At 40.3% G+C, this 26,214-nt stretch overlaps 1 protein-coding gene across 1 annotated transcript in view; it reads left to right on the top strand.

Annotated features, from left to right (window-relative positions):
• Positions 1-7,319: 7,319 nt before the first annotated feature.
• LOC144071121 (transcriptional enhancer factor TEF-1-like) overlaps positions 7,320-26,214 on the top strand; it is a 46,976-nt gene continuing 28,081 nt past the window's right edge. Inside the window, exon 1 of the mRNA XM_077595960.1 lies at positions 7,320-7,520. The gene's annotated coding sequence lies outside the window, so the exon portion shown is untranslated. The remainder of the gene's footprint in view (positions 7,521-26,214) is intronic.

Here is a 26,214-nt window from a genome sequence, read left to right on the forward strand (position 1 = left end):
GGTTAGGTTCCAGCAAAACCCCTGCAATCCTTTCGAGAATGGGCGGTATGGAAGATGAATGAATGAATGTCCTGGCAGTAAGCAAAACAAGGTGGATTCACACCTGCCCTGTTTGATTCAGACTAAATCAAAACGTTTGTGGTGCACCTTTTTGCTGTTGTTGAGACAAACCAGTGATTATTGGTGCTGACCAAACAGTCACTCCGAGACCTCGCTGGAGAGGTGGTCTTGGTTCACTTCTAAGCAAACCGTTGTGCAATTCGCTAGAGTGACCGAGCAAAGAGGTGATGGAACGTGTACTTAATGTTTATTTGATATTTGACCAATGTTTGCATATGTGTTTGTTGTCAAATCTTAGGATGTGTATGAAAATTTTAATGAGAAAATGAAACACATAAGACCTCAACAAAACATAGCATTTTGGTCCGGACTAAAGTAAACAAACCGTGGGCTTTCCTTGTGAGTACTATACCCACATTGTTGTTGTTTTTTCTACACAATGCAACAACTGAGTGAATATTCTATCAGTACTGATGATTCCGTAATATTTTCCAGGAGTTCATTCATTCATTTTCTGAACCACTTTATCCTCACAAGGGTCGTGGGGGTTGCTAGAGGCCATCCCAGCTGACTTCGCACCAGAGGCGGGGGACACCCTGAGTCGGTGGCTAGCCGATCGGAGCACACAAGGAGACAGAAAACCATTCACACTCATACCTACAGGCAATTTAGAGTCTCCAATGAGCCTAGCATGCATGTTTTGGAATGTGGGAGGAAACCCAAGTACCTGGAGAAAACCCACTCAGGCCCAGGGAGAACATGAAAACACATAGGTGGGCCGACCTGGATCCGAACCCATGACCCCAAAGCTGTGAGGCCGACACGCTAACCACTCAAGACGCACACCGAGCTGCTTTCCAGGACTTATAATAGCAAATTCGTGTACTACAGTAATACCTTGAGATACGAGCTTAAGGTGTTCCAGGACCGAGCTCGTATGTCAATTTCCTCGTATCTCAAATAAAATTTTCCCATTGAAATGAACAAAATACAAATTAATTTGTTCCCACCCTCTGAAAAAAACACAAAAAAACTGAATATTACAATAGAAAAAAAACATTTTTATTGGTTATAATTCACCACCTACTCACAAAGTAACAAATACCTATCTAGTGGTTCTGAGGGAGGGAGGAAGGGAGGGAGGGACGGAGCGAGGGAAAGAGGGAGGGGGAGAGAGGGGGAGAGAGAAGGAGAGAGGGAGAGAGAAAGAGAGAGAGAGCAAGAGAGATAGAGAGAGAAAGGGAGAAGAGAGAGAGAGAGAGAGAGAGAGAGAGAGAGAGAGAGAGAGAGAGAGAGAGAGAGAGAGAGAACAGGAGTCTAACAGACGCACTCGTAAAATAACAAAAACTTTAAATTTAACTTAAATGAACTAAGATTGCTATACACACACAAAAATAAGTTTTAATCTTACGTTACACTAAATTTAAACATTCCTGTGCAATAACCGAGGCAAAGATGTTAATGTATTCCACCGCAGCTTTCGAGGTGAAACTTCCTGCTTCTCCATGCCTCAGAACCGAGTGTTTTTTCAAATTTGCGAACCAGCCACGACTCGCTGTTGCTGGTGTCTTTTTAAGATGCTTGCTCCACGTAGATTCCGCTGTCCATTTCGATCACACAAAATGCAAACTGTACGCTCGTAGATATCTTTACACGAGGGAGATGCGACGAGAAACACAGTGCACTGTTGTCATAAGCAGTCACTTGCAGACTCGGCCACCTGGCTGTCTCGTATGCTCGTATCTCAAAATTGTCTCGCATTTCAAGGCAAATATTTGCTCGGAATTTTCCTCATATCCCAAATTTCTCGTATGTTAGGGCACTCGTATATCAAGGTTTTACTGTAGTTTGTTTTTTGGGTGAAGTGGATTAAAGCTCTGTATTGCTTATTGTCTTGGATCCCCAGGGTGATGAGAAATGTGCTTGGGAATTATGTTCCTCTTCAAGATGTGGTCTGATCACCTGTCATGAACATAAAGACATGAAAGGTAACACTGATTAGATCAGGCGGCTGACAGTGGTAAGAAAGTGGAGGTCATGGGGAAAGAAAGTGACAAATGAAAGTGTTTGTCGTGCAACTCAAGTATTGTAGTAAGAGCAAATGCAAGTGTATGATTTTTTTTAAACTCCAGTAGTTATATACAGGGTGTACCAAAATGTTTGACCCCATTTCGTAGGCCAATACATATACATACATATATATATATATACATACATATATATACATACATACATACATACATATATATACATACATACATATATACATGTAATCGGACCTAATGATAATCGGACATAGGCTTTGTCATTATCATTGACTCGACAAAAGCCTAATTGTCATCATACTTAGCTGCGTATGAGGAATATACATACATATAGATACGTATACATACGTATACATACGTATACATACGTATACATACATATACATACATACATACATACATACATATATACATACATACATACATACATACATACATACATACATACATACATACACACACACATACATACATACATACATACATACATACATACATACATACATACATACATACATACATACATACATATACATAAATATATTAATTCATCATTCATTTTCTGAACTGCTTTATCCTCCCCAGAGTTGGGGGCGGAGGGTGGGGGTGCTGGAGCCTATCCCAGCTGATAATATATAATATTTAAGTCAGGTGGCCTGGTGTCGCAAGTGGTTAGCGCGTCGGCCTCACAGCTCTGGGGTCCTGTGTTCAAATCCAGGTCACGTCCCACCTATATGGAGTTTGCATGTTCTCTCTGGGCCTGCGTGGGTTTCCTCCGGGTACTCCGGTTTCTTCCTACATTCCAAAAACTTGCATGGTAGGCTGATTGGACACTCTAAATTGCCCCTAGGTATGGGTGTGAGTGTGCATGGTAGTCCGTCTCCCTGTGCCCTGCGATCGGCTGGCCATCGATTCAGGGTGTCCCCCGCCTTTGGCCCTGAGTCAGCTGGGATAGGCTCCAGAACCCCCCGTGACCCTAGTGAGGATAAAGTGGTTCAGAAAATTAGATGAGATGATAATATTGAAGTCTTGTTTTGTTTGGGAGTGACTGAAGGGAAGGAGACAGACGTGTTTTGCAACCCCCCGCCTCCCCCTCCAGCATCCCACTGCCCGAACTCCCACCTCCCCACCCCACACACAAAGAATATGTTGGACACAAGGAGTGTTTGTTCAGAGCACATGTGTCTCAACTGTGTGCTGGTATGTCAGTATATGAGAATATTTATTCCAAACATGTGGAATGCTGATTGTAAAGCGTGCCTGCTACTGCTTTGCTCCGTGCTTATGGTGTAGGGTTTCAGTGGGTGTTCCAGGCTGCGACCCTGGCATATCTGTGTTTGTTTTATGTCACAGCTCCTCCCTTTAGGGAGATGACAGTCCAGCCTCGCCTGAGGGGTTGAAACCTGAGATAGGGAGAGCTTAGTGATAAACAACAACTCCTTTATGAGGCGACTGCTTGGTGTATTCAGTGATCTGACAGAGTGGGAGAGACAAAAGATTTTCTGGTTAGGACAGTGGCTCCCTGAAAGTGCGATCCCTGCAGTGCAGTTTCTTTACTAGGGAATGAGTGAATGTTTCATGTACTGTAAAAATAAAATATTGGTGGTCCAGGGTACTTAAAAGGCTGGAAATGTTTGCTATAAAATGTTATCGTAAATTATATCTATTTTTTTGTCCAACATTTTTAATGTCCTACAAGCATTAACAAAAAATATGAGCTGACTTATTTCCATGTATGTAGTAGTAGGTGTCACTAACATGATACGAACTCACCCAATTTCGGCCTTGAGGAATGGCTGCAACTCCCCAAAAAACTCTCCAGCATTAAAAACTATGTAAAAAAAATCAAATATACATGACATAAATTACAGTTTACAGCATATGGACTAATTTCATAATTTGCCCTGACTGTCTTTTTGTATTGTTATCATTAATTGGATTGGATTGGATAACTTTATTCATCCCGTATTCGGCAAATTTCATTGTGGCAGTAGCAAGAGGGTGATTAGACAGAACAACAAAGCAAAAGCACAAAGTACAAAGCAAATCAAAGTAAATGGGATCATTAAGAATCACCAAATCATCAAGACAGAAAAGCAGCAAAAACACAAAACGAGCAAGAGCGGATACTGTTTATACTGTTTTAATATTAATACTATTTGTTTCTTTGAAGACTTTTGAATATTTTTTACTGGGTGGCCATCACAAGGAGACAGACAACCATGCACACTCACACCCAAACCTAGGGGCAACTTAGAGTCTCCAATCAGTCTACCATACATGTTTTTGGAATGTGGGAGTAACCCAGAGTACCCGGGGGAAACCCACACAGGCCCGGGGAGAACATTAAACTTCACACAGATGGACATGACCTGGATTTGAACCCAGGACCTCAGAGCTGTGAGGCTGACGCACTAACCACTTGCTCCACCAGGACACCCTAATCTAATAATATTGCGGGAAATATTTGTTTAACTCAGTTTTAAAGTTCTTCTGTCACAAATGAAGAATAAAATTAAAAACAAAAGGCTACATTTTGCTTATGTTTGCCAGAACAGAGCATTCATCTAATTGCCTCTGATAACTACAGTGCCAGAGGGTCAGCAACACAGACATTTACTATGTACATAGATAGCCTAGTACATCCTGGAAGGCGTTCCAAATCCTCGTCAGCAACAATGTGACGTAAGTGTCACATGGGCGCAAACATAAAAACTAATGTAGATGATGACTCTGTGGATGCTGGAGAAAGGTCAAATTTAAAGCATGGACAACATGAATCCCACGCTTGGCAATAAATAAATGAGTTCTTTGAGTTCAAGTGATTCATCAACAATTTGCATGGTAGGTCAAATAAACACATGAAAATAATGTTCTGCAATTAATCTGTTAGCTAACTTCATAGTAAGCAGATGTAAAGTATATAGTGAACTATTTGGGAACAGGTTAGGTATTGCGTTCTGCTTGATTATCCACACTTTAAAATTTATTGGGGCTGAACATTTGAATTACCAAAAGTACTAGTAAGTCAATGCAGCCGCCTCGAGAAGGTCACTCGCCTGACTTGAGTGCAGGCAGGCGTGGGCTCAATTCCCGCTGGTGGCAGTATGATTGGGGGTGCGGATGGTCGTTTGTCTCTCTGCGTTCCCTATGACTGAATGGCAACCAGCCTAGGGTGTAGTCTGCTGTAAGCCCAAAGACAGCTGGGTTAGGCTCCAGCAACCCCCGCAACCCTTTCGATGATGGGTGGTACGGAAGATGAATGAAAAAAAAGTCAATGCAACCTCCTTGATCAACGATAGTTAAGGGGCTTACAATTGTGCCATAAGAATGTTCTATCGTTTACCCATAACACCCCCTGTCTCGATGAATTTCACATGATATCGATCTTTTTTTTAATCATATTTACTTTTTTTAACGCAAAGTGGTAGCAATTACAGTCTAGATACTTTACAATAAAAGCAGAAATACTCCAGTTTTCCACATGCACAGACAAACTCAACACGAACTTATACATAGGGTCTGGAATAATTTTACTACATCTACATCTACTGGCAAGTAATTCTGCAATTAATTAATCAGCCCTGATGTAAAAAAATAAATAAATAAATAGAATTCTGACAATTTCTCCCTGTGTTACATATAACTTGCAAGTTTCAATGACAGAGTAGGACTACAAAATTAGCGTCCACGACAACTGCAACCTGAGTAGCAAGTTGAAAAGCCTTCAGCCTGTAAAAAATTGTATATTTTTTGTTTTTGGTTTAATTGCACTGTACCATAAAAAAAGCGTATCTAGATTAAGCTACAATGAATTAATGAAGTGGTACAATTCTGGGATAGGATAGGAATAAGCAGTGACTTCAATTATCTCTCCCGATAGGTCCTCTGTAGCTGTTAATGTGATGAACCGCATGGAAGCTTTATTAATAATTTCAAGGTTGCCACCTGATTGTGTAGTGGTTCATTTGCCTGACTTTGGTGCAGGCAGTGGGATCAATCTCCACCAGGATCGCGCCACGACGTCTCGGCGCAATCGTAACACTGATGAAAATGAATGAATGGATTTCAAGCTTACTTAGTTGGAACTTTGTACTCGCCACCACATTTTTTTCCGTGTTGTTTTGCGTTAGTCAGTGCAGAATTAAGTGAAACACAATGGGTCCAAAGCAAGCCGGTGCAATAAAGGGTAATGCGAAGAAAAGGCGTATGATGACAATCGATATTAAGCACAAAATAATCGAAAAACATGAGTAGTGTACACGTGACTGAGCTGACTCGCCAATGCAGGAAGTTCGCCTTAGTTGAATACTCTTTGCCTTGGTTATTGCACAAGAAGGTTTACATTTAGTGTAACGTAAAATTACAACTTTTTTAAGTGTGTTTTAGGAATCTAAGTTCATTTAAAATAAATGTAAAGTTTATGTTATGTTACGAGTGCATCCATCAAGTCTCTCTCTCTCTCACACACCGTGTTGTACTGAATAATGTCTCATTTTAGTATTAAACATCATAACCACTAGTTATTTGTTACTCTGTTAGTAGATGATGAATTACAACCAATAAGAATATCTTTTTCCATTTTAACATCCTCTTTTTGGTGTTTTTTTCAGAGGTGGGAACGAATTAATTTGTAATCAGTTCATTTCTTTGGGAAACGTTGATTTGAGATACGAGTCAATCGACATACGAGCTCGGTCCGGGAACACACTCAGCTCGTATCTCAAGGCATGACTGTACTACTTTTTTTTAGTTTAGAGCGATCGAGCAACTTGTCTTAAAATAACGTAAGGAAAGTTGAACATGTTACAGTCCAGTCTGCTGCTATCCCGTGCTTTGTTTGACGCTGTGTCGCTTTGCCGTCAGCTGCGTTGCTCATATCCTTTTCTCCTTGAAAAGAGTTTGGGCGCTCCACTCTTTTGTTGTCCAACACAACCGTGGTCCTACACTAGTACACTCCAGTCAGCCAGGCCCCTTCCCCCCAGCCAGCTCTTTCTTTTCCGCCACCCATCCTCCCAACCTCCCATCCTCCCATCCTCCCATCCCTCCCTCACTCCCTCACCCACTCGCTCCATTTCATCCCTCCAGAGTGACGCCACTAACCCCGCCCCGTTCAACTCAGTCCACCGCGTTCATTTCATTCCTGCTCCCATTCCGCGCATATTTCGCATCCTTGGAGAGAGAGAGAGAGAGAGAGAGAGAGAGAGAGAGAGAGAGAGAGAGAGAGAGAGCGAGAGAGGTAGAGAAAGAGAGAGAGAGCCGGCGAATTTTACGCACTCAGCGCAGCCGAAACCTCCGTCAAAGCCGAACCGGGTCGACGCTCGCGAGTTGCCGGGGGAGGCCTCCACATGCTGCCGATACACCCGTGTGCGCAAAAGTGGGGGAATTTGGCGATAAAGCGGCGAATGAATCGAGGTAAGTTATCCAAGAGGAGTCCCCTCCTCCGCCTTTGCCTTGCAAACACCGGACATTCATCTCCAAATGTTTATTTTGACGACATCGAGAGCAAAATACACCGACCCAAAGTGTATTTTTACACAAATAGTCCAGAGTATGAACTGTACTAAGTGTTGGCCGTGTGCACCTCAGTGCGTCGCTTTTGTTACACTTTTTTAGTTAGCGATTTCAAAATACAAAATGTTTTTTTTTTCGAAAACAACCGCAATGGTGGTGTTTTTTATTGGTGTGATTCGCTTGTGGTTCGTTCGTGGGGAAAAAAGCGGATGGCGGAGAAAAACACACTGTTTACAAAGCTGAGAGTCAATGGAGGACTTGTTGCATCGGCGGATTTTGTCTTCCTCGCAGGCAAAGAGGGAGGGAGAGAGGCGGGGAGGCAGGAAAGAAAGACAGGCAGGCAGAAAGGCAAACTGTAGGCAGGCCCCAAGCACTACCACACACAAGCCACAGCCTTGGAACACGGACACACAATTGAAACACAACAACACACTGCCACAGACCGTATTTTCTCGCATATAAGCCGACCAGCGTATAAGCCGCAGCCTTAAATTGGCGTTAAAATTGTTGATTCAATATTTTCACCTCCATATTCAAATGTGTTACTTTGAAGGGAAAATCGTAAGAAAAATCTAAAACATTGCACGTGGTATTTCTGAGATAATGTATGAATCAAAAGCATATTATTTGGGTCAATATCACAAGGAATTAATTCATCATTAGGGTTAATATCACAAGGAATTAATTCATCATTAGGGTCAATATCACAAGGAATTAATTTATCCAGTAATGGCTGTTTTCTTACTGCAAAACAGAAAATAAACAACAAATAGTAAATCTTAATTTGCCGACATCTACTGGTGAAAAAGAGTATAATGACGCTGTAAGTCTTGTACGCATATAAGCCCTACCCTTGATTCAGTCATCATTTTTTGGAGTTACAAATACGGCCTATATGCGAGAAAATACGATAGCTTGCTCACCCACTAGACACGAAAAGACTGAGGAAACTCATTCACATCATAGGAATGTTTCTTTATCATCATGTAGTGCTCATTTTATAGGGCAAGTGACAATTTGGTTGGAATTAATTAAAATAAAAAAGTAGTGGTCCCCAACCACCGGTCCGTGGACTGGTACCGGTCCGCGAGCCACCCGGTGCCGGTCCGCCTGAGTAATAAATACCGCATCCTTAAAATTGCCTTAAAATCATTGATTTTTACCATTTCTCCCGTGTCAGCCGCCCCCTGATTCAATATTTTCACCTCCATATTCATGGTTTTAATAGGGAGTACAAATGTGTTACTTTGAAGGGAAAATCTTAAGAAAAATCATCGCACGTGGCGTTTTATCTGTTCATCTTTTCTCTATTTTGAAATAAATGACCATATTGGCTGCATTGTCTTGCGTTATGGCATTTTGTCTTTGCTACCTTGCAGTTTCGTGTGTGTCAACCTTTTTATGCGCATATAAACCATACCCTGGATTCGGTTATCATTTTTCGAGTGACAAATACGGTTTATATGCGAGAAAATACGGTATTAACATTTTCAATCTCGCCCTCCTACTTGAAATGAGAAAAGTTGTTATAATAATAATAAAAAATTGCTATTATGCTTGGGACTTTTTTGCCATCATGGCTGCATTTGTGCACCGACCCACATTTTGGGTCATGAAGGGAAAATATTAACATTTGCTATATAAGTGGCCTACGTGACCCTGTGATGTCCATGTGTGAATGCATTGTCTTCATAATAATATATATAATTCATATTTTAAAGTTGATGTTTTTTAAAATTTTGATAGTTTTTTTTAAATCTCATTTCTTGCCTTTGGAAACAATAAATGTGAAATGGATTTAAACTAGAAGGACTGGCTGTGACTGCTGGTCTTTCAGTGCCATTGATAGCTGCCAACCCTCCCAGTCAAAATTGGTTTGAGGCCAATAGCAGCCATTGAGTTAAATGTGTACATTTTATAGGGTGAAATGACTATTGTCATACTGTGAATAAAACAGAAAATTTTGCATTATTTCACATGTCGTAGATCTCTAATGGTTGTTCTTGTATGCATTATGACTAAATATGACCAGAAAATCATACGAGAAACTCACTTGTGTTTTATTAAGCAATGACCAGTGGAAACTATTTTTCATAGAAATAGAACTGTCTAAAAATTCAATCACATTATTTAAATGGGGCAACATGTCTCCTAAAATGCCTGGCACAAAAAGGTGAGTGATTTTTTTTTTAGAAGAAATGTGTAATGATAGACAGAACTTAATATAAAACATCACCAATCAGTTGACTTTCTCGGTTAACCACAAATTAGGGAAGTTTGAGTGAAATATGACATGTTTAGCAGCCAGAGGCTTGTTCTTTAAAAAACAAAAAAAAACATCATAATCAAAATCCAATAGGTGTAATGGTTTAAAAATCAGACCACTAATTACCAAAACAAGTGACAGTATTCCTAATTGTACATAAAAAACATAAAATCAAGTTAACTTGTGAAATATCTACAAACATAGAAGTGTTTTTTTTGTGTTATAATACAGTTTCTACATTAAAGCTGTATTTAGGAACATATAGACATTGCATCTTTTTTGATTCTGTTTTCCTTATAATGGTAAATTAGTTGTGGAGAGTATTTCTGTGTGTGTGTGTTGTGTGTCATTGTCTTCACTGTGTCCAGGCTTGGGAGTGTACAAAGCTTTTTAGTCACCCTGGGCAAACAGCCCCCCTCTAAACCCCCATCGACACACACACTTTCCTGCCCTCTTCCACCCCCACCCTCTTCATTCCGTTGACATCTGTTTTGAGTGCTTTGTGCACCTGTAGGTTGTGCAAGCGCATGTGCGTGCACGTACTAGAAAGGGGAGGACGATAAAGGGAGGTGCAGAATGCAAATCCGGGCGTTTGTTCAGGGACTAAGCAACACCGAGTGGCTGACTAACGACCATTTGGTGTGTGTGTGTTTGTCTCTTGCTGTCCCGGGCAGGCAGGTCTATTGTTGCAGCAGCAGCAACAGGCGTCGGTGGATGAGGACGCACCATATGGCCTCTGTGTGCTTTTAGTCACAACTGCCGTGTACTTGTACATGTTTGTGTGTTTGTTCATGTACCAAACCAATGCGGTTTCAGTATGGTGGAGTTGCTCGCTGCAAGCTGCTCCCTTTGTGTCATCTGCTCCCTCATTTCTTGACACAAGGACAAAACCTGGCATCCAGACTTTCCCCCCCCCCCTCAAAGATGATGAGACAGTCTTTTTTTATACCAGAAAAACCTTTTGTCTGAATTATTTTGAATGAGTTCTTCACATTGGCACACAGCAACAGGTGACACAGTAAATCTGGGAATTAATGTTGTTTCTAGATATAGTAAAGAGGAACCTGGTGCTCTCTATTTACTGATTACTTGATGATTATTTGAAACATTTGGCCAACCCAAAGCAACTGTAACTTCAGGATGTTGTTTTTCTACATGTTATTCGATTTCTTTATGCTAGTTTCCAGGAAGAGCTCACTACTAAACATGTAATATTCCATAATATCACTGTGACTGTGTATCACTGTTCTACATGCAGTCTGTTTAAAACAAAGTGTTCATTATTATTGTTAATTTTCATCACTATTGTAATCATGATCATGCAGCACAATAATATATAATGTTAGGGAAAACATTATTTTAGGTCGTACTTTTGAAATAAAACGGGGTAAACTCTTTTTCAGTGTAAATCAATACTGGAATTGTCATTTTGAAATGAATGATGAAAGAAGATAATTCATTCATCTTCTGTCCCGCTTATCCAAGGGGGTTGCGGGGGATGCTGGAGCCTATCCCAGCGAACCGAACGGTTGCCAGCCAATCGCAAGGCAAATTTCGGGCAAATATTTATCTTGAGATACGAGACAAATTTTGATATACGAGCAGACAGCGGACGCGAGAGGCTGCTCAACTCATAAGAACATCATGGGCACTGTCTCTCTCCCCGCAACTCCCCCGTGTAATGTCTCTGGTCGCAACTCCCTCTTGTTATGTCTCTGCGAGCACTGGGCGGAGCGTTGCATTTTTTCAGTGTTTTTTTCCCCTGTTAGTCATTGTGAATGGCGAGGCGATCGCTAATACGAGAGTTATATATACAGTGGTACCTCGTCATATGACCGCTCATCATACAAAATGCTCGTCTTACGGGGGAAATTTCGATCGAATAATTCGCCCGTGATGCGGTCAAAATTTCGTTATGCGACCAAGCCAGGTGGCCATGGCATTTTTTTTGCATATCTTTCGTGTACGTATAACAATATTTACGAGCACCGGATGAGCTATTCAGACCAGGAAACGCACAACGCCCATGCGCGGGGAAAAGAGGGCTTTCTGGGTAATGAAGTATACTCGTGCTCGCAACAGCATCCCCGGTAGCAACTCTATCATAGGCGCCGTTCGAGGGGATGCGAACACAGATGCTACAAGCTAAAAGGAGCCGCTAGCCAGCGCCCCTGAAGCTCCCATGAGCAGCGGGGCGATCGCTGATAAAAGACTCTGCTCGTTGGCTGCTCATAAGAACATCGGGGGCACTGGCTCGCAACAGCATCCCCGGTAGCAACTCTATCATAGTCGCCGTTGGAGGGGATGCGAACACAGATGCTACAAGCTAAAATGAGCCGCTAGCCAGCGCCCCCGAAGCTCCCATGAGCAGCGGTGCGATCGCTGATAAGACTGCTGCTCGTTGGCAAGTGGTCGTGCGTTCTCCGATTGTGAGGACATTTGTGTGCATCATTTTCGGAATATTTTGAAGGGAATAGTACGACAGCAAACAGCCCATCGATAGCGAACGTGAGGGTGGAGTGTTTGTTCTGTTTACGAGTGCGTTGTGTGGAAGAAAAAAAAACCCGAAGCCCCTCTCCCCTCGGCGAAATCCGCCCAATTTTAGTTAGATTAAACACTTTATTTCTATTAAACCACTCGTTATTTATTACTTTGTCAATATATGGCGAATTATAAGAAATAAAACATTTTTTTCAATCCAATATCCTGTTTTTGGTGTTTTTTTCAGAGAGTTGGAACGAATTAATTTGTTTCCCATTCATTTCAATGGGAAACTTTACCTCGAGTTACGAGAATCTTGTCATACGAGCTCAGTCCCGGAACGGATTAAGCTCGTATGTCGAGGTACCACTGTACTACTTGTTGGCAAGTGGCCGTGCGTTATCCTATTGTAAGGACATTTGTGTGCATAATTTTCAGAACATTTTGAAGGTAATACAAAAGCAAACAACCCTCGACAGGTTGCATCTGAAAGTCAGGGTGGAGACGGGGCAAATAGAGCCAACCCGGGAGAAGAAAGGTATCAAAATTTAAAACAAAATTAGAATCAAGTTTAGTGTAAGGTTAGATTAAACATATTTTTGAGTGTCTGCATCGTAATCTAAGTTCATTTAAATTTGTTTATGTTATATTATGAGCGCGTTGCCGTGCAAAAAGTCTCCCCCTTCACCCCCCCTCTGTCCTTCTCTCTCTACCCTCCTCGAAATCCGTCTAATTTTAGTTCTATTAAACACATTTTGGTATACTATTAAACCACTAGTTATTTGATACTTTGTTACTAGATGGCGAATTAGAAGAAATAAAACATTTTTTCCAATCCAAGATCCTGTTTTTGGTTTTTTTTCAGAGGGTTGGAACGAATTAATTTGTTTTTAGTTCATTTCAATGGGAAACGTTCGTTTGAGTTACAAGAAAATCGACATACGAGCTCAGTCCCGGAACGAATTAAGCTCGTATCTTGAGGTACCAGTGTACTGTTATCCCATCTAACATGTAACACATGACAAATATATCGACAAAACGAAATATTATCATCATATTCCTATTTATCGAGACTATCGTCACTTCCTAGGCACACCGTTATGTGCTGACTACAGTGACTACATCTTCTATTGCCACGGTAGTACCAAAGAATTAGAACTAAATGACCTACAAACACCTAGATTTACCTGTCTCAAAGAAATGGGTATAGTATTGTTAATTTAACATGTTTTCCTGCCATTTAACCTGATTGACATAGGTAAGTGCTATATTGTTGTAATGTAATAAATTAACTACTTCAATGGCAGGTGAATACATCACTAGACCACCCACCATATTAGGAACTCATTCATTCATTTTCTGAACCACTTATGCTCACAAGGGCCATGGGGGGTGCTGGAGCATATCCCAGCTAACTTCGAGCACCAGGCGATGGACACCCTGAATTCTTGGCCAGCTAATCGCAGGGCACAAGGAGACGGAAAACCATTCACGCCCACACTCATACCTAGGAGCAATTTAAAGTTTTCAATCAGCCTACTCTGCATGTTTTTGGGATGTGGGAGTACCCGGAGAAAACCCACACAAGCCTGAGAACATGCAAACTCCACACAGTGAAGACCGACCTGGGATCAAACCCATGGCCCCAGGACTCTGGGGCCGACGTGCTAACCACTTCCCTACAGGGCCACCATTAGGAACTTGACACTAAATTATGAGACATTGAACACAAATACCAACTAGTACCAAGGTTTGAAAAATAACTAGCAACTAATAACATCAATAATAAGAATTATTTCTATTTTCAAATTGAATAATTTGATACTTTGCATTTTCCACGACAACACACTCGTAAACGGAACAAACAAATTTATATTAACTTGGATTAATATATACAGACACTCAAACATACGTTTAATGTAACTTTACACAAAACTGAATTCTAATTTTGTTGTAATCTTTTGTTACCTTCGTTTTCCGGGTTGACGGTTTGCCACGCCTCCACCCTCACGTTCGCTATCGATGGACTGTTTGCTGTTGTATTGCCTTCAAAATATTCCCAAAATGATGCACACAAATGTCCTCACAATAGGATAACGCACGACCACTTGCCAACGAGAAATAGTCTTTAAAGAACGATCGCGGGAGCTTCTTTCCTTAGAAAGAATAACAGGAAATACAATAGTTGAGCTTACCCACGTATTGATTGTGGGTAATGAAGTTTTATTCTGAGAAAGGTTGCCATTGCCCATGGGTGTTCTGTGCACGAGTATACTTCATTACCCAGAAAGCCCTCTTTTTGCCCGCGCATGCGCGTTGTGCGTTTCCTGGTCTTAGGAGAAACTCGTCTGAATTAATCGTTCCGTGCTCGTAGATATTGTTATACACCAAAGATATGCAAAAAAGACCTGGCTTGGTCGCATCACGAAATTTTGATCGCATGACGGGCGAATTATTCGATCGAAATTTCCGCCGTAAGACGAGAATTTTGTATGACGAGCGGTCGTATGACGAGGTACCACTGTAATGTGCTTTTGATTCATACAGTATCTCAGAAATACCACGTGCGATGATTTTTCTCAAGATTTACCCTTCAAAGTAACACATTTGTACTCCCTATTAAAAACATGAATGTGGAGGTGAAAATTTGGAATCAGGAGGCGGCTAATACGCGAGAAATTTTAAAATTCAAAGATTCTAAGGCAATTTTAAGGGTTTTCAGCTTATACGCAGGGGCAGCTTATATGCAAGAAAATACGGTAGTTTGCTTTCAGAGGGAGAGTATAATGCAGTGCAAATGAATCTTTATGACATGTAATTAATGGCGTCCTGAATAGCAAAATCATCGGCTATTTTAATTGCAGACGATAAATTGATATAGATGGTCAGCGTCACGGAGTCAGTTAGATGCTTGTCTGCTATTAGTAAATATCACAGTGTCACTAAGATACTTGTATGTTTTTGGTCGGTGTCAGTAAGACACTTCATTCAGAATCTTGCGTGCATTGGTACTACTTAATCTCATAACCTGGGGGTCCACTTATAGTACTTATTGTGACAGGCCTAAGTGTATGTATAGAAATTTCAGTAGTACCGGTGACAGTTTATAAACGAAACAATGTTGAGTAAGTTGGTAGGATCATAGGGTCCAAAGGGGCAATATGAGTAAAAGGCGGAGGGAGGGCAACAGGCTTTGTTTAGGGTATGGAGAAATAATGAGCTTTCTCCTGGGTGGGTGAGTTAAGGAAGCGGGTGTGCGTGGGGGCGGTCAGAGAAGCTTGGGTTTAGTTTTTGGCTGCAGGAGGCCCGCAAAGCCTGTGTTGTCTGAGTGCACTGAGCACACTGTCACTCATGTCCACGGGTATGTTTTCAGTGTGTTTCCAATGGCCATTCATAAAATCGGACCCTCAATGCACTTTGTCACTACCTCTGTTAAGCTGTTTTTAGAGTATCAGACTATATTTAGGAATACGATGAAGTTATTATACAATAGGAATTTTGTATTGTTGTTTTTTACACAATTAGAAGGAATAATTTTGGCAGGGTGTACTGCTGAACCACAATGGTGTCGGCATGAAACTACTTTTGGGTGGCCAATATTTGTGTAAAAGAAAAATTATTAGAGAGACACACTCCTTGTTTTGAATATAGTTCTCTAAAAAATGAAACAAAACCCGCAAACCAGTGAAGTTATCCTTTGTAATTTGTACCTTTTTTGATGGTGGTGGTGGTGGTGGTAAAGAAGATTGCATGGCAATTTACAGTTCCTCCCCTCTTTATCTGTTGATTACAGACATTTTACATTAGATCTCAAAACCTTTAAAGTCATCTTAATCTGCTTTTTTATTGGCCTGAGTCACTGCACTGGTTTGTAACAGATAAGCCTGAATCTACCTCTTTTTTCCCCTGAGCCCAGTATGAGGAAGTGGGGATTTCAGCTCTATCTTCCCTACTTTCCCGGCTGGCAAACGTGACATGATGAACCCTACGAGCTGAGAAACAGCTGACTCTCTAGCGTTATTTCTTCTTAGTCTAACCTTTGTCTTGTTTGATTCAGCCTAGGTGGTAGTGACCGTCAGCATTTGCTCTTTTGTGCCTATGTTCTAATTATGCCAAATGGGATCAAAATGAAAGCAAAAAACAGATCTTTTCCCGAACTTTATGAATAACAAATTAAAATTAGGGGATCAAAACCATTATTTGTTCCGCGAGCACATTCATGAATTGACAAAGCATTTCAGACTGAGAAGAGAGAATGATTTGTGACTTCCTGAATAAGCTGTTGCTCTGGGGTAATATGTGTAGGCCACCCACTCTCAGGAAAGGTCTTGAGCTCTTTTGGACAAGTTTATTCTGTTATGCAGGTTCCATATCTTAAACAGAAGTGGAGGTAATCAGGCTTTGATGTGTTAAGTTGTCAGTATTCTAATAACTTAGACTACTAATAATTTATGATTCATCAAGGGGATACCTGTAATCCCCTTTTAGAAATAGCTTTTTATTTAACTGAACAATTTTCATCTCATATTCTAAAGCTAATGCCTGATTTTTCATTTCTTTAATGATATACTTTTGATATATCTGCAAAAATAAGAACATACACTTTATAAGAATTTAAGGAGATGAATACTTTTCCACTGCACTGATGTTAAAATATACAATTGTATACATAGCTAATATAACTCCAAAATGTTCGCAGCCTTGCGTACCATTATTATTCGCTTAAGTCTAGGAGATCTCATATGAGTAAAACAAAAATAACACTGTGGAATATAAACTGCAAAATGACTGAAGGGGGATAAGACCTCACTACCATTGAAGAGTGAAATTTGGGCCAAAGACTGTATTGCGGGCAATATCTTAGACATTTGAGGAGTGTAAAAACTCAGTAACACTCAATACTCTGGTCTGCATGTTGTCAAAAGTATTGTTACTGAAATGCACACAGCCAGTAATATTAGAAAATGAAAAAAGCAAAAGCGTTGTCGGGGTTTATTTAGCTTTTCAGAGGAACGAAGATGCAAAAATGTTGATAGACCTGCTTGCAAACAGTAATTTGATTTTGTTTTATTAATGCCGTATTGAAAAAAGTACTGAGCACTGAGTATTCTTTCAATTATGGTAATTGACTTGGGTATTTTATTATCATGACAATACTAACGATTAACTTAAGTGAGGTGTTGAGAATGCTTTTTTCAGTCAGTTTCATTGCGTCAAGAACTGTCGAAAACAAGATATGTTTTACACATTTTATTTTTACAACTATGCTGTGTAAACAGGCCTGCAAATCCAATTCCTAACATTATCCATCAGTGCAAAAGGTCATGTTTAGGATTGAAGTACGTATGTTTTTTGTAATACTTTGGGAAAGCTATCTTAAGATGTGCCATCATTTGTTTGCTGAGAATCACACTTGCAAATGATTTGACATATCTTAGTAAAATGCCATTGTTAAATTTGGATATAAATGAATCAGGATAAGGAAAAACAGACAGAAGTGATGTTAATTAAAAATGATAAAACAACCAACACATGAAACAAATTGTGCACTTTGTGAATTTTTGAATAATAGTATACTGCAGGACACATTGTGTTGCAATATCTGAATGGTTGTGCTGTATCCTTTTGTACAACATGGACTTTAATTTGTTCCAAGGTTGACATTGTAAGTGAGAACATTTTCTCATTATACTTTTCAACAAGTGTAATGATTTCCTAGATTATCTATAAAAAGAAAAGAAAATTAGGGCAGCCCGGCATCTGAGTGGTTAGTGCATCAGCCTCACAGTTCTGGGGTCCTGGGTTCAATTCAGGGTGTCCCCCGCCTCATTACTGAAGTTAGCTGGGATAGGCTCCACCACCCCCTGTGACCCTTGTGGGGATAAAGTGCTTCAGAAAATGAATGACTGAATGAAAACAAACCACTGATGTGAACCTGCTATCAACTCACATATATTCCAGTGTAAGTGTAATCTCGCATTTGTGTCCATATACTTACATATTCTAAATTTGATTTGACATACGGGTAAATTGACATACCAGCTCACATTAAGCACACATTAAGCTCGTTTCTCAAGGTATTACTGTATATCATCACTACTGCACTTGCGCATCCACACACTCATGCGCTCTCCATACAAAAAAATATGCCTGGTGGCGCACTGTGACTGACATGATGCTGCTCCATGGCCACCCGGACCACACAATCCTCCTCCAGGTCTGAGTCGGTCTATTTTTGGTCGCGTTCGAGTCGAAGGCTTCTTGGCCATGCCGGGGTTGGCCAAGGTGCTGAGCTCCAGCGGCAAGGAGCTGTTCTTGAGCAAGCGGTCCAGGGCGGTCGCCGTTTCCCTGGTTGCACATCCTAGGGGCTAAAGCTGGCTGATGGCCAAGTCAAAGATGCCTCCATGCTGTTGCTGAACGTGGTGCTCCACTTTTGACATGCACTACTTCACTCTGAAACCCAATTGAAGTGTATTTTATTTGGGACTTTACATATATGTGTTTTCTTGAGGTTTCCAAATCTTTGGCACACTTGAAAAGCACAAACATTTCTTGCCCTCCTACTTTTAATGAGAAAAGTAGCATATTTCTTGTGCAACAGTGAAAATCAAATCCAATTGTTGTTCGGACTTGTTTCTTTTGCCGTAATGTTGGGTTCCCCGTCTCTGTTTTTAGCCGTCATGCATCCCGCCGCGTGTTGTGTCTTTGGCGGTCTTCGTGACTGCCCGCTTTTGTCTTTAATCATCACTTTACTTGTCCCCGGTAAGATAAAGGTCGTGGACCATTGGTTTAAAAGAGATTTTTATAAATTTATATACAGTAATCTCTCGATTATCGCGTCTTCACTTATTGCCAATTCAGTGATTTGTGATTTTTCCCCCGCTATTAAATTTTTATTTATTTATTTATTCCTCCCACATTCCAAAAACATGCATGGTAGGCTGATTGGACACTCTTAATTGCCCATAGGTATGGGTGTGAGTGTGCATGGTTGTCCGTCTCCTTGTGCCCTCCGTTCGGCTGGCCACCAATTCAGGGTGTCTCCCGCCTCTGGCCCGGAGACAGCTGGGATTGGCTCCAGCACCTCCCGTGACCCTCATGAGGATAAAGCGGTTCAGAAAATGAGATGAGATGAGATGGGAGATTTATGTATTTATTTTTTTTCAGTCCATACAAATGTGAAAATCCACACTGAAACTCCTAAGTGGAACCCACTTTTGCTACTAGGAGTCAGCACTGAAAAAAAAGTCATAATAGGGGTGACCCTACTTCCTGACTTTTCGATTATCGCGGCCATGTCTGGTCTACATTAACTGCGATGTTCGAGGGATTACTGTACTTGATGTTTAGACTGAATTGAATTAAAAAAAAAAATATGTTCATTTTAATGTTGGTAAATAAATCAACTGGAAACAGTCAATTAGTATTTGATGCATTTATTTAGATTTTCAAATGATATAATCGTCCGATTACTTGTCATTTATCGTTATCAAGGTAAATCTGCTCAATTTACCGTCATAAGTACTTAAGGGCATATCACCTAGCCTTGGCTAAAAAAAAATTGGAAATGAGGGTTAGAGACCAAATAAGCATTGGCCATACATTTACACACTGTAGGATGTTTACAGGTTTTGCAGCAGCCTCCTTTTATTGCTCTTTTTTATCATTCTAAATAATAGCAATAACCAGGATGTATTGGACAATAGATAAAGTAGTTTTCATGTGTTTGAATGGGGAGTTAAATGCATATATTACAGGGGAGAATCAAATTGTGGGTGGTAGATGATGCACTATAGCAGTGGTCCCCAAACTATTCCAGAAAGGGCCGCAGTGGGTGCAGGTTTTCGTTCCAACATGTAAGAGGAAACCTTTCCACCAATATGGTATCCTAAAAGTGGAATCAGGTGCAGTCAGGTGCTTCTTTTTTCAACAGAAACCTCATTGGTTAAACTGTTTGTGTTGGATCGGTTGGAACAAAAACCTGCACCCACAGCGGCCCTTGAGGACCGGTTTGGAGACCTCCGCACTATAGATTTACTGTTTGGTTTTAGTCAGCTATTGCATCGACTGTACGTGTACGTACAGAGGACCATGTTTTCACACTTATTAAATGGTGTTGACATACCTCCCCTGGTCCCTTTCTTTTGTTGACAGATGTCTTGTATGATTTTACATCTTACCATGTGTACGCAAGAGATGTCCAACTCCACTCTATCCATAAGGAAAAGTCTTAATAAATGCTATGTTTGACAGCAAAAAAACAATGTTGACCAGAGCAAGTCAAATATACTCATCTCATTTTCTGAACCACTTTATCCTCATTAGGGTTATGGGGGGTGCTGGAGCCAACACTCTAAATTGCCCTCAAGTATGATTGTGAGCGTGTATGGTTGTCTGTCTCCTTGTATCCTGCCATTGGCTGGGCACCAATCTCTCCCGCCCGCCTGGTGACCCTCGTTGGATGTGGTGAGCTCCAGCGCCCTCGCGTCCCTTGAATGAATGAACTTTTATATGATCAATACAACGTCGAGTATGGCATAACACTATTGATAATTTACACACCATTTTTTTTACTTGGGGAATTTGCATTCTGAATGTATCTTATAAACTGAATAAAATCGACACATTGGGTACATCAGTGTTAATGTTCGTTACATATTACCTTGCACAAATGTCTACTTACATTAATTGCTTGGGTGAAAAGATCGTTATTACTGCTGACGTCGTAGTCGAGGAATAAGGTTGCGATTGTATAGCTCCTTAAATCAGTACAAAGCCATTTTCCTTTATGGTGTAGTTAACAAACATCTTTCGTGAAATCTTCACTGCCAATTCTGGACTGCTTATTAATTAGCAGCTTTTCGCGCGTGTGGCTCTGTCGACACAACTCGTCTCATTAACCATTAATACGAATATACACTGGCGATGCTACTCTACTGCTTTACGAAGAATAGCCACTGGTAGTGCTCTCATGGTTATTTAAAGGTAGGGGCGGGCCAGAAAGAAGTGGCAACAATGGGCTTCAAGTTATGATGGCAACATGTTTTTTTAAACCCGCCCTAAAAAAATTAGACCCAAATAGTTTCTGCCTTATAATTTAGACATTTAGCACTTATATTTATTTGCAGGTTGTGCTCAAGTTTATAGTACTTATTTCCAAACAGATTTTATGTGTTTAGAAGCATCTCATCATAAGGAATACATGTACTTTTCGGGGGTTTTCGTAACGATATTTCGATATTTTTCTTATCTCGAGGCACTCATTTGCATATAAAAAGCTTTCGTAACCTGGAAAGCATTCGTAAGTAGAGGTATGACTGTATTTAATTATATAAATCATACATTTTTTTTCTCATTCTGTTGAAGAAAATAATGTTTTAAACACTAAAAATTACACCGCTAACAAGCTTAGCCATTGTGTGATGAATCTAACGGCAGTCACACACATGTATATATATATAATATATATATATATATATATATATATACATACACATATGTATGTATATATATATATATATATATATATATATATATATATATATATATATATATATATATACACACACAGTGGCACCTCGAGATACGAGCTTAATCCGTTCCGGAACTGAGCTCGTATGAGGAGATTCTCGTAACTCGAGCGGACGTTTTCCATTGAAATGAATGGAAAACAAATTAATTCGTTCAAGCCCTCTGAAAAAACACCAAAAACAGGATATTGGTTTGGAAAAAATGTTTTATTTCTTCTAATTCGCCATCTATTAACAAAGTAACACATAACTAGTGGTTTAATAGTAATAAAATGTGTTTAATCTAACTAAAATTGGGCAGATTTCGCCGACGGGAGACAGAGACGTTTGGGGGGGGGTCGTTTTTTTTTTTCCACGACAACGCACTCGTAAAAGGAACAAACAAATTTAAATTAACTTGGATTAATATATACAGACACTCAAACATACGTTTAATGTAACTTTACACAAAACTGAATTCTAATTTTGTTGTAATCTTTTGTTACCTTCGTTTTCCGGGTTGGCGGTTTGCCACGCCTCCACCCTCACGTTCGCTATCGATGGACTGTTTGCTGTTGTATTGCCTTCAAAATATTCCCAAAATGATGCACACAAATGTCCTCACAATAGGATAACGCACGACCACTTGCCAACGAGAAATAGTCTTTAAAGAACGATCGCGGGAGCTTCTTTCCTTAGAAAGAATAACAGGAAATACAATAGTTGAGCTTACCCACGTATTGATTGTGGGTAATGAAGTTTTATTCTGAGAAAGGTTGCCATTGCCTATGGGTGTTGTGTGCACGAGTGTACTTCATTACCCTGAAAGCCCTCTTTTTGCATGCGCGTTTCTTGGTCTTAGGAGAAACTCGTCTGAATTAACCGTTCCGTGCTCGTAAATATTGTTATACACGAAAGATATGCAAAAAAGACCTGGCTTGGTCGCATCACGAAATTTTGATCGCATGACGGGCAAATTATTCGATCGAAATTTCCGCCGTAAGACGAGAATTTTGTATGACGAGCGGTCGTATGACGAGGTACCACTGTATATATATATATATATATATATATATATATATATATATATATATATATATATACATATATATATATATATATATATATATATATATATATATAATAAGTTCTATAAAGTTCAGACCTTGCATAATTTTTTTACTACAAATGAATATCGTTATCGGCCTCCACTAACTACTAATTATCGGTATCGGTCGTGGAAAAACCCATATCGGTCGTTCATTAACAAACACCATGTGATAAAATACATTATAACTTTCTAGACAGACATACAGTCAATATAAAAATAAAGTTGTGTTAAAAGTGACCTAAAATAGAAAAATATTTGATATTTGTCGAATCAACTTAGTCGTGATAATGTTGTAGTACCAATAAGAACCCTGTCAGTGTGCAAACATGGCCCCCATTTTACATAATTAAAACAATGTGGACTTTGGAGGCTTTTGGCCATGGGTTTTACATGCACATAAACATGTGTTTGGCTTGTAAGGGTGCTACAACAAACTACTGGGCCATACAAAAGCGAAAGGAACACCAAGGGAGGACATGAGGGTCTAACGCAGCTGCAGGATAGTGGCTTGATGCCCTGCGTGTGTTCTGCTGAGCGTTTGGCACTGACACCATGAATCCTGCTGTCCTGGCTAGACTGTTCCAGGCCTGCCTGCCTGCCTGCCTGCCATCCTGACGACACACGTGCACGCAGTCACGCATTCACACACGAATGAGAAGGGGTAACACGCGGTCCAAAGCCCAGTAGTCAGAGTGGATTGTTGCGTGTTGTTGTGTGCCTAATGTTTCTCTTCAGGGTCCATCTGTTACTGGGCCCCGCTCATGCGAGAATCTCATCAAAACATCTTTGGATCCTTCAATAACTCATTATGAGGACGTCTAGATGAATTAAAGGACAAACAATGTGTCCAAAAGCAAAATAGTCGTTAGCTTCAACATCAACCTGATGTGTTACATGAACAAATCAATGATAAACACGCACAAAAAAATCTGGACGTTTTCATTGTGAAAGTGTAAGGATAAACATTAACAGTTATCTGTATGTCGGTGTGTGATGGACAGAATAGGTAAACTGGACCAATACAAAAAAATTCAGACTTTCAATCAGTCCAAGAACTGACAAGTTGGACCCTTTGAAATAAAAATGTCTAGTAAAGAGTGTGAAACCGGCACAAAACACAACGAAAGAAATTTCGAAGTAACTGTATTATAAAGTTTTTATTAGTATGTATGTAGACACAGCCAATGTCTTTACACAGGCAAAACATTGTTATTTATGGAATATATAGTTTAACTAGTACAAGCTTTTTAAGGTGGAAACGGGAGATAAATAGATGGGAGTGCGGCAGTGGAGCTAAATGCAGCGCTAAAGAGCCACATGAACCCGCCATAAGGTATGATTGTGACTGTGAAGGTTGTCCTTCTCTTTGTCCCCTGCAATTCGATGGCAACCAATTAGGGTGTCCCTTGCCTGGTGTCCATAGTTGGCTGGGATATCTTCATTTTTAATAAACCTGAATCCATCAAATAATGCCGAAACATTTTTACCAGATACATCTATATCTATCTATACTATTATATAAATGCATCTTTGTCTGTGTGTGTGTGTATGTGTCCGAGCCCGTGACCGGACGTTTGGTCGCCGGACCAAACGTCCGAGTACCAAACAACACGGTCTACGCATCAATCAAAGCCAACAATGGCCCTGAGCAGTTTCACTGAGCGGACGTGTGAGTGTTTAAGAGTGTGTATGTACGTGAGTTGTCCCCTTAGGAAGGGACGTCAGTCAGGGTCTTAACAAGTTCTCCAACAAAACACAATATAGGTCACATAAAAGTATAGGAAATTTGGAGCTTTTCTTTAGCCTAATAATTAATAGGGCATTAAGTATGACAAAATATTAATGCGCAGTTTGTATTTAGGGAATTTGAGCAACAATTTTAAATGGCAATTATCAATAACCTTCCGGGCGACAAAACGTCCGGCGACCAAATGTCCGAGTACCGTTCGAGCCTCTGGACTCTGATACTGTTGAACTGATTTTCATGAAAATTGACACAGTTATACTTTAAGTGTCTGGGAGTGACAAGGGCTAGGTTTCGTGTCAAAACACCCCCGATAAATATTGAAAATCGATATCGAAAAAATCGGGTTTCTGAAAAAATTGTCCGATATACACCAAATTTGACACACGTTTGCAAGCTACCGTCATAAGTGTTAATCCGGAGTTTCAAGATCATGGGTCTCTCAACAGCAAAGAAAATCTTAAAAATATTAAAACCACTGCAAGAACAGTGCTTTGCACACGGCCAGCTCTGCGCAGCCAGCTCGCGTGTCGGCTCTCCATCCACGCTTTTCATATTCTCTCTGAAAACTTTGGCCAAAAATTGGTTTGTTTGTTTACAAAGAAGTTCTAACCCCCCCCAAAACCTCCTCGCGCTAAACTTCTAACCATCTTTGACACAGTTCTTCTCCATTCCATCCCTACATGTAGCCAATAAAAAACCATTACATTCGCAAATCGCCTTCACTGTAGAACCCTATTAAAATAGTACGCATAAGGGAGCTTGAAATATGGCTCTTAGTAACACTTCATGTCCTTCATCAAACCACCAATTTAGCCACTAAGTGAAATATCATACACTCGAACCAACTGTTCCCCGTTACCTGATGGATGCATATTACCAACACATGTACCAACAACTGGGCTCTTCTGCTTGTACTATATATACGTAGAAAAATATATTAAAAGACACTTATTTAGCAGGTCTTTGCAAAACGTTGATTTTATTTGTCATTTTTATTGCATTCCAAATGTTCAGATCAGATTGCTTTTTGTGTTGTTGTGGATTTTTCACTGTTGTATGCTTTCCAAATATTATTGCTTTCGGGTGTGGTTAGAAGAGTAAACTAGTAAAATTATTCATTTAAAAAAATCTGTCTTTGAAATTGCAGGCAGTATTGTGAGTGGTGAGTGTTTGGTACATCTGCCTCACAGTTCTGAGATCTAGGGTTCAATCCCATTCTCCGGCAGTCTTGTGTATAGTGTGTTCTCATGCCTGCGTGGGTTTTCTTCAGGTACTCTGCTTTCCTACCACATTAATTGTAGGCTGATTTCACTCTGAATTATTCATACAAGGTCGATTGTTTGCGTGTGAAATGTTTGTCAATATGTACTCAGGGACAGACAGGCATTTCAGGATGTAGCCCGGCTCCTGCCCATCATTAATTAGGTCAGGCTCCAGCAACCCCAGAACCTTTGCGAGGATAAGCGGTACAAAATATGAAT

The sequence above is a fragment of the Stigmatopora argus genome, chromosome 3 (assembly GCF_051989625.1).
Source record: "Stigmatopora argus isolate UIUO_Sarg chromosome 3, RoL_Sarg_1.0, whole genome shotgun sequence".
In the NCBI taxonomy this organism is placed as follows: Eukaryota; Metazoa; Chordata; class Actinopteri; order Syngnathiformes; family Syngnathidae; genus Stigmatopora; species Stigmatopora argus.